This window comes from Castanea sativa, chromosome 8, assembly GCF_040712315.1.
Source record: "Castanea sativa cultivar Marrone di Chiusa Pesio chromosome 8, ASM4071231v1".
In the NCBI taxonomy this organism is placed as follows: Eukaryota; Viridiplantae; Streptophyta; class Magnoliopsida; order Fagales; family Fagaceae; genus Castanea; species Castanea sativa.
The window spans coordinates 21,017,995-21,028,009 of record NC_134020.1 but is presented as its reverse complement, the minus strand read 5'-3'; positions in this window follow the sequence as shown (position 1 = coordinate 21,028,009).

Below are 10,015 nucleotides of genomic sequence, written 5' to 3'. Positions count from 1 at the left end.
CCCCATTTTCTTCTGATATGCCTTAATGTTTCTTTTATAGTGGATATGGTCTTGTACCCCGGGCAAGGATGTCCCTAGTCTGTTGGTAAAATCATGTCATCTGAAAAAGTGCATTGGGTAGAGGTTTAGCTTAATTAGGCAATTATAACTCAAGAGGGGCATTTGACTTTAGCTATAAATGAAAGATTCATTATTGGAAAGTCAAAGGAGTGGGTGGGCTACTCAATGCAATGGATGACATCTTTAGTTGAAAGTGACAATTGAGAGAAAATTGTGGGGAGGTGTCATGCACATGGGGGAACTGAGTTTTTCCATTGATTTATGCATTCCAAGCAAATATATGAACCAAGGGAAGCCTTCGGGATTCTCCTTTCACCAGAATTCACTCCTCTGCCGACCAAACCACTTCTCCTTTACTATCCACTCGGGATCCCACGAGCTTGGACTATGGGTTACAAAGATAATATCTGAATTTTAATAGTTTTTTTGTTGGAAAAATACATGTTTGTATCGCATACAAAACATACGCAGTGAAAAATTAAGAGGTTTACTTCATTCGCAATTGATAACATTCACTATGTAAGTTTCAGAATTTAAGAAGAAGAGAGCGTACCTTGGTGTGGTAAATTTTAAAACAAAAGACTAGAAGTATTTGGGAACACTTTTAATCTTCACTCCAATTCCACTAACACCCAAGAAGTGTGGTCTCTCAATCAGTTTCCAAGGGAGAATTAGAGAGAGTGGCTTACATTCACACATACACACCATTTCACAATAATGTTATCTCTTACTTAAAATTCTATATGTTTCTCCCTTTGTATCTAACTGATTATCTAATTGGGCTGGCCTTTTGGGCCTTTCCAATTGGGTTTAAGTGTGTGGCTTGGAGTGGACCAAAAGGGACCAATAAGATACTAGCTCCAATGGGCTTTGAGCTTTTCTGTCAACTCTTGACAAGTCTAAAGTTACCATTAACTATATTTAATACCACTATATAAATATAGTTGCACTCTAGGTCTTATTTATAAATTATATCTCAAGACTTTATTGTACATGCAACCCCTTCATAAAATATTCGTAGTAATACAAAGTCATGAATATAGACTGTCACTTTGAAGATTACTACATTTTAATTCCTTGAGTACCCGGTTTAATCCTTCAAGTTATTCATCAAATATTTATAAAATCTAATTCCATAAATATATACTTTAGTAATTCTTTACTAAAGTGGTTAGGTCTAACACTCTAAATAACCAAACCCATTAAACTTATCTTAAGGGAATATTTTGTATCTCCGATAAGAAATTATGAATTCAATTTTGAGAATATATGTTCCATCAACAGTAAATGTGGTTGTCCAACATACTGAGGTATCGTGACTTTAGACCTCACTCCTGATATATCAAAGCAACCTACACTTCATGATCAAATCCATTATTCTCTCTGGATTAAAAGTTCATGTAAATAAAAGTCGTGAGTTTATTATTCATTTGACAGTCGATAAGAGAATAATAAATCTCACAGTGGTTCAGTTCAATATGTTTTAACTCTTAAAACATATCAACATACCAATTAGAAATCTCTATTTTCATGATCAAGACAAATCATTTTAGTTGATATGTTATAGTCTTCGCAAATGAAATGCTCAATTTTATCACCGACTACGAACTGAAATTCTGAATTTACAAAGAACTTGTGATTTATATCTTCTGTGACTAAATCACATACTATGTATGTCATGGACTATATGATAATGTCTTAATATTCATGTTACCATTATTTTAGATAATAATAAAACAACTTTATTAATCACAACATTAAGTCATACATAGCATCATACAATAAGATTTAAGGGTACACATTCTAACATTTTTTGCTGGAAATCTGAACATACACCTTGGCTTTCCCATATGTCAGCCAAGGTTCTCTTCTCAAGGCTTCAAAAGGACATATCAAGATCTTAGGGCCTTGATGTTCTTCTTGCTACATATCCTCTGGTCTGACCGAGTTCCTTGTTGCACGTCCTCTGGCCTAACCAAGTCTAGGTCCTCTTCTCTTATTATTGTTGTTGTTGTTGTTGTTGTTGTTATTATTATTATTTCTTTCTTTTTCCTTCTTTTTGGGACTTTGGACATTCATGGTCCTTCTTAACTTCATGAATTGGGCATTCTTTTGTTAAGGCCCATAGTCTTTCCTTACTTTTCATGGAATGGGCTTTCTTGTTAAATTTTGGTCCCCAACAAGACTTAAGAGAGGCTTAGTGCTAATGGGGAGGTGGGGATGAGCCTATTTCCGATCCCATTATTGGGTTAAGACTTAGTGTGAGTTTGGATTGCATAGTGCATTTCCCACATCTGCGTTCTGCGTTTCCCACGACTACCGTTCACATTTTAAAATGAAGACCCACAGCAGCATTTTAAAATTGGGACCCACAACTACTGTTTAGCCAACAAATGAAGACCCACAGCAGTGTATTAAAACTAGGACCCAAACACAGTATTTTCAGCAATAAGTTTTCATTTTTCAGCAAATAAGTGGTATCTAAACACACTCTTAAAAGAGGCTTAGGGCTAATGGGGAGGTGGGGATGCGCCTATTTCCCATCCCCCCCCCCCACCTTTTTTTAATTTTTTTTTTCAATTTCTTGCACATTTTCCAAATCCTGCTTCATATTCTTGTGTCCTAACTTTGAACACTTGCGTGGAGGCTTTTTGGTACTCCAATTTTTGCGTTATTGCAATAGTTGGAAAGTTTGTGATGTCTGTTTTCTAAATAAATCCACTTTAAGTTTAAGGCTCCATTTTTCATATTTGGCAAACTAGACTCTTTGGAAGACACCCGATCACAAGTTTTTGGTTTAAAAATCTCAATTTTGGTATTTCTTGTAATTTCTTCTTATTGTGTAAAAATAATGTGCTCAAGTATGCTAAATTAAAGTTTGTCATTAGATCTTTTGAACAATACCATACTACTAATCCGACATTTTTTGAATACGATTGACTAAGAATAAACGATAATTATGTTTTATGACACTTTGGTAAAAAATGGCTAAGTCTTTTGGCTAGGTTTCAATATTTTTGTGATATCTTGTCTATTTCAACTCTATTCTAGGCCCACAAACTATCATTTTAAATAAAATTTCATGATATTTCACATAAGCGCAAATTTATTGGGATTGGACGATCAAATTTTTTGTCAAATATAGGTCAAACCTCAGTCAAGGTTGGTCAAATGGGTTTAAAAGATGGTTTGGACCATTTGGTTAAAATGAGATGAAATTTTGTGGTTGGTTGATTTTAAGGGTTGGTTTTACTATTGATTAGCTTAGTCAAACTTGGTTAAAGTGAGGTAATTTTAGACTCCTAAACCATCAAATTAATTTATCCAACCCCCAATTGGGGCAAATTAATTAATTTCATGTAATTCCCTACTTTTTAAGGTAAAAACATAAATTTTAAAGCTAAAATGAAATTTTTGCATGCAAATCAAGGTCAAACAAAATACAAAATTGACAATAATATGTTGTTGGAAAAATAAGTTTTAGCAAGTATTTGGTTGTCTATTTTTGAGCCAGAATTAAAGTAGAACCCACATGTCTTTTGAGAAAGGTCCAAATTGGAATGTGTTATCCATTGCGAGGAGATTAATGTGATGTGGACCTGTTTGATATGTGATTGTAAACAATAATTTTTGAAAGGATGTGAAAACTATAGTTTAAAAAGTGTTGTGAAAACATGTGTTTAAAATACTTATAATGCAAAAAATATGTTTGATACCATATTTCTAACAATATATTCTCAAAAGTGAAAAAAATATAATTGTGTGTTTTGTATTTGTATGTGTGTGTGTGTATATATATATATATATATTTTTTTTTTCTAAAAAGTGATGACTCATTTGACATGTATAGTAAAATTATTAAGGCGTAAATGCACTTTTGGTCTCTACATTTTGGGGTCATTTCTATTTTAGTCCCTACATTTTCATTTCACCACTTTTAGTCCCTAAATCAATTAACGCATTCCATTTTGGTTCTTACCGTTACTCACTTAACAGAAAGTGCTGACGTGGCAAACGGCGTCCACTGTTGGCATATTAAATGCTGACGTGACCAATAAAATAATATGAAAAATGCCACGTTAGCTTATAAATTAAAAAATATTTATTTATTTATTTTAACTAAATAAAAAAATTAAAAATAGATTGTTTAAAAAAGAAATTAAATTAATAAAATTAAAAAAAAATTACATTATGTTCTTCCCAGTCCTCATGAGTTCTTTCTCAAAATCAAGAACATGCCAACATGAAACACCAAAATCATGAAACACCCAAAATCAAAAAGTCATAGATCTACAAAATACAAAGACCAAAGATTCAAAACACAATGCACGGCCAATTTCCCTTTGAGTCAGATCCGACGCTTCTTCTTCACTCTCTCTCTCACCATTTCTCTCTCTCTCTCTCTCTCTCTCTCTCTCTCTCTCCCCAAAACCACTCAAACCTCCGACCCATCTCCATAAATGGATCGCCCGGGTCCGCGCCACGCCACCGACCCAGCCCCAGATTCGGAACCGAATCCGGTGGCGGAGGAGAAGGAGGGGGACGCGAGGATTGTTGGAGCGAAGGAGCGACAAAGACTTTAATCGAAGCGTGGTAAGAACATCCAGTGCAACAACCATCAAAATGACGACAAAGTAAGTCGCCGACACTGTTAACAACTGTCAAAACGATGTCAAGCCACGTAAGACCAACATCCAGTGCAAGAACCGACATCAGATTCTGACTCAAAGGGAAATGGGTTTGATGTTTGTATGGAGGGTTTGATTTTTCATGTGATGTTCTGGGTTTGCTCCACGATGGCGGGCCAATCGAGTACTCCCTCGCCGATTCCAAGTCGATCCTCAGTCCACTTGTCTCCGTCTGCAAATCCGTCTTGGGTTTTTCTTTTCGATCTGGCTTTCTTCTTTTTTAGCTAAAGTTTTGGTTTTGTTGAGTTTCTTGTGTTCTGTTTGTTTGCTGGGGAAATATAATGATTAAAAAGAAAATTAATTGCAAGGGTTTATTTGGTTTTCGAAAGAATGAATTTATTTATTTTTATTTTTATGCTGATCTAGTTGTGCTTCGTTTGGTTCCGAAGAACAATGAAAAGAAATGGAAAAATGAATTCTTGGGTATTGGAAGTAGATGATGAATGTTGGTTCAGCTGAATAAATGAGATTTATTCATTTTCTTGACTATCATACAGACTTTTTATTTGATTTGATTTGATGTGTGGTTTTTGATCTGTGTCAAGTGGGCTTGATCTAGTTTTTGATCTGCGTTTTTGACGATCTTGAATGGTTGTTTGTTGTTGTTGTTGTTTTTTTTTTTTTTTTTTTTTAAATTTCTGGGTTTGTGATCTTAGATCTGGGTTTGTCTTCTTGTTGTTCTTGTTCAAGCACTCTTAAATCTCAACTAATGTGATTTTTTTGTTTTTAATTTTGTTTATTTAATTAAAATTAATAAATTATTTTTTTTATTTAGATGCTGACGTGGCAATTTTTTAATGCCAAAATAGATTTTTTAATTGTTATTTTACTGTACCATTTGTCACGTCAACAATTTCTGTTAAGTGAGTAACAGTAAGGACCAAAATGGAACGCGTTAATTGATATAGGGACTAAAAGTGGTGAAATGAAAATGTAAGGACCAAAATAAAAATGATCCCAAAATGTAGAGACCAAAAGTGCATTTACGCCAATTATTAATAGGTGTGAGTTTTTAAAAAGAGGGACAAAAAAATAAATAAATAAAGAATAAGGGGTAGAGACCAAAATGGGAAATTAACAATAATTTTCAAACAATATAATTAGTAGGCACTGTTTGGAAAGTATATTTTTTACTAACATCTCGAGTTTCTAAAACTCGATTTGGGCTTATAAATCAAGTCTCAAAGACTCGATTTTCATGGTCTGATAACGTCTGATGTGGCATTTTTTCCACCTGGCGTCCACCTGGAAATTGAGTCTTAGAGACTCGATTTATATCTCGATAGTTACAAGCTCGATTTATCCTACAAGCCTAGAAGCCACAAATAGAGGAGAAAAAAAAAAAAAAAACCCAGCTGAGTTCTTCTTCTTCTTCTTCTTCTTCTTCCCAAGTCTCTCCCAGCCTCCTCTCCATGCTTTTTGACAAAAGCATGAAATGGGTTCGCTTCGTATATGGGACTGTCTCTAAATTCCCAAAATACACAGCGATGAAAACTCCAGATCAATTTTCAGACAAAATCCAAACAAAAAAAATACCCACAAATGACCATACCTAAACCCCAGCTTTCAAACCCAAATCAAAAATAAAAAATCACCAAATCTTTGTCACCAAAAAAAAAAAACCCACCCCACCACTGGGAACAACCACCAAAATCATGACTGTGAGCAAAACTCAGCACCAAAAAAAAAATTCATAGCGAGCACCAGACCCACAGCAAGAAAAACCCATACCCACGGCAAGCAAATCCCAGGCCTACGGCAAGCACACCCACAGGCGGCAAACCCATGGCAGAAAACCCACAAAAGTTCACTGAAAAACCCGAACAAAAGTCCACAAACCCACCGCCCACCCACATCAACAAAAAAACTCTCAACCACCCAGCCACCACTCCCAACCAACCCACCATTTGTTGCCAATCAAACCCACCCCACCACTGTGGGGTTTGTGGAAGATCAAGCATTGTTGAGACAACAAGGCAAGCATGAGATTGAAAAATTTTATGGAGAGGAAATCTTAATCTAGAGTGCCATGGAGTGGAAATTGGAGCCAAAGAGGGATGAGACAGAGCGTGAGAGAGAAGCGGCTTGTCGGCAGTTGCAGGAAAGAGCATTATCAAATAGATATGTCGTTGCGAATGTCGTCGGCAGTTGCGGCTTGCCGGTGATCTTCATCTTGGAAAGCTAGATTCGCCCATTTAGTGAGAGAGAGAGAGAGAAGATGTTTGAGTTTGTGTGTGTGACAGTGAAACTGTGTGTGTGTGAAAAAGTGAAATAGTAAAAAAGTCCGAATATGTGGGCTTATAAATTGAGTGTTAGAGACTCGATTTTCAGGTGGACGCCACGTGGAAAAAATGCCACATCGGACTGGATCGAACCATAAAAATCGACCGTCAAAGACTTGATTTTTAGGCCCAAAATCGAGTCTTTTAGACTCGAGATGTTAGTAAAAAATATACTTTCGAAACAGTGTCTACTAATTATATTGTTTGAAAATTACTGTTAATTTCCCATTTTGGCCGAATGTGGAAGGAAAAGAAATATGTCCCACTAGTAGCTATTATTCACCGAGTGTTTGGACAAATCATGTGGGTCCCAAAATTTTCAATATATTTACAACAATACCACTCAATATTGTTATTCATTCAAAAACTAAAAGCTGATTCAAATGTGTTCTCAATATATATATTTTGGGGTGGGTTTCAGTTAGCTTAACTGGTAAAGTCTCTAATGGTTGAATAAGAGATTTGGGGTTCAATCCCTGCCTACATAAAAAACTGGTTGGTGTCTTGATTTGATGATAAAGAGCTATCATCAGGAGGAGACGCTATAGGTTGAAACTATTTTAAAAAAAAATAATTTTGGGCCCACAGTTTTTAGTGTTTAAATACTTTATACTGTTGTTTAAAATCACATACCAAACGGCCCCTAGTCACTTGCTCAAAACCATTAGAAATTAACTTCTAAAGTGCCCACTTGAATATGGAAAATAGTAAAATATATGAATCCCGCATAGGAAAGAATCTAGGCATTTTATAAATTTATATGACAATTTATAAACTTATGATACGTGTCTATATGGGCATCTTGTATTATAATTTATTATTATTATTATTATTATTATTGAGTCATTTAGTATCTATTGTGTAGTTTATATATATATATACTTTTCTCGGCCTTTTGGCTAAATGTAATATTTTTTATATATTGAATAATGTGTTTGTTTATGTGGCACCATTATAAATAGATATTTCTCAATAATCATACACCATAGTTTTTAGTTTTTACATTTCACTTTCATATCAAAGAGAGAGAAAGAGATACAGTTTTGTTGACTATGACATTTAGATTGCTGCACTTCTTCTATTTGGTGTGACTATTGGGTAATAGACGTTCAAGTGTCTCAAAGCACTGGTTGCGAGAGACAAAATCTATCTTAAAGAAATTGTGTCAAATACAAATCTTGATCGGATTTTACATCGTTTATTTTTTACGTATTCAATTTGTGAATAATTCTATTTATTTTATGGATTTCTATTTGTTATTATCATATGTGCAACAAACAAATTTGATTATTGTTCTTGCTTATAGTATATGTGTTGTATTTTTTTTTTTTTTGAGAAAAAATATGTGTTGTATTTAATGATCGGATATATTTACAAAATTACAAAAATAAATTAATTATCTATAATATTTTTGACAGGTGTTCCCGAAGTGACACCACAATATTGTCTATTTTGGAAAAGAAATTAACCATTAGTGTGACAAGTGTACAAGAAAGATGACACGTGGTAACGTGGCTGGGCTCCGCCTCATGTTTTTGTTTTTTTTTTTGGCTTCAAAGGTCTTTGCCTCATGTTGCGTGGTGTAATATCACAACGAAAACTGCGTATCATAAATGACTCCGCCAAATTTTAAGGCAATCAGGGAGCGAGGAGCCAACAATCATTCATGGTATCCAAATCCAAGTGAAGTGACGTGTGTAGTAATATCAATCACAATAATATTTCATTTCAGGAAACTATTTTGCAGTCAATTCCCACTTACACGTTGTGTCCAAAATAAAATATGACCCCAAAGGTCAGAATCTCCAACCGGACCAAATACTAGGAACTATAAAGCAAACAGAGACCACTGACATAAATAGATACTAGCCTCATCGTTGGTCTGGTATCATATATTTTTCATTTATTTTAATTTGATGTTTATATTTTTTCATCATTTAAGATGTGATGAAAAATTATTTTACCTACAAACGCAAAATACTCATCACACCTTTAAATATGTTGTGATTGAATAATGTCGTAATCTCAAATTATAATTGTTACAAATTATTAAATTTTACTCAAAAAATACTCATCACACCCTTAGATATATTGTGATTAATAAATGTAGTAATCTCAAATTATAATTGTTGCAAATTATTAAATTTTATCCAAAAAATAAAAGAGTCACGTGTGTCCTTGGAGGCTAATAATTTTTTGATGGGATTTATATATGAACTTATTTATAATCTTCAAAGATAGTCACTTAGCATAAAAATCCATAAAAATAACTAAAGAAAGAAATAATTTAATTTATTTGATTTAATTGTATAATTATTTATTTAATTGTTAGGTTGGATTAAAATTGATCGGTAGCTGATTTTGAGTGTAATATATAATTTTCAATGTCTTTCACACCCTTAAATTTAATTTTCATAAAGCTGGAAATAGGATTGAGGATCAGTTGAAGTAAAAGAAAATTTAAATAGTATTAATTTCTTAAAACACCAAGAATACCGTTTGAGAAGTCCACCTATTCTCTAAGTTTAATAACATCAATGTAATTTTTTTTTTATGCATCTATTATTTTTGTAAACCCAAGCCCAAAAGTTTAATGAATGAAAATTATTCCTTTTGAATTGTATACTTTGTAATAACATAAAAAGATATACTAGTCATAAAATGTCACAATTATCATTTTAAAAAAAAAATGAGAGTTATCATTTAAAAAAAATAAAATCCTAAAAGGCACCCACTTAGTCCAAAAAGGTAGCTAGTTATTGCACATCCATAACAAAATTTTCAAATACTAAAAACTCTCACGTTGTAAACTCAATATTTTTATTTATTCAATTTTTTAAAAATGGTAGTTATTTGTTCCTAAAAGATAGACACTTAGTAGACATCCATAACTAAAGTACTAGTTTAAGAGACATGGCATTGTTAGCTAAAGTTCAGTTTCAGTTTGCAAGTTCTTTAGGTCCGTTTGGTAATGTTGTTTTAGTA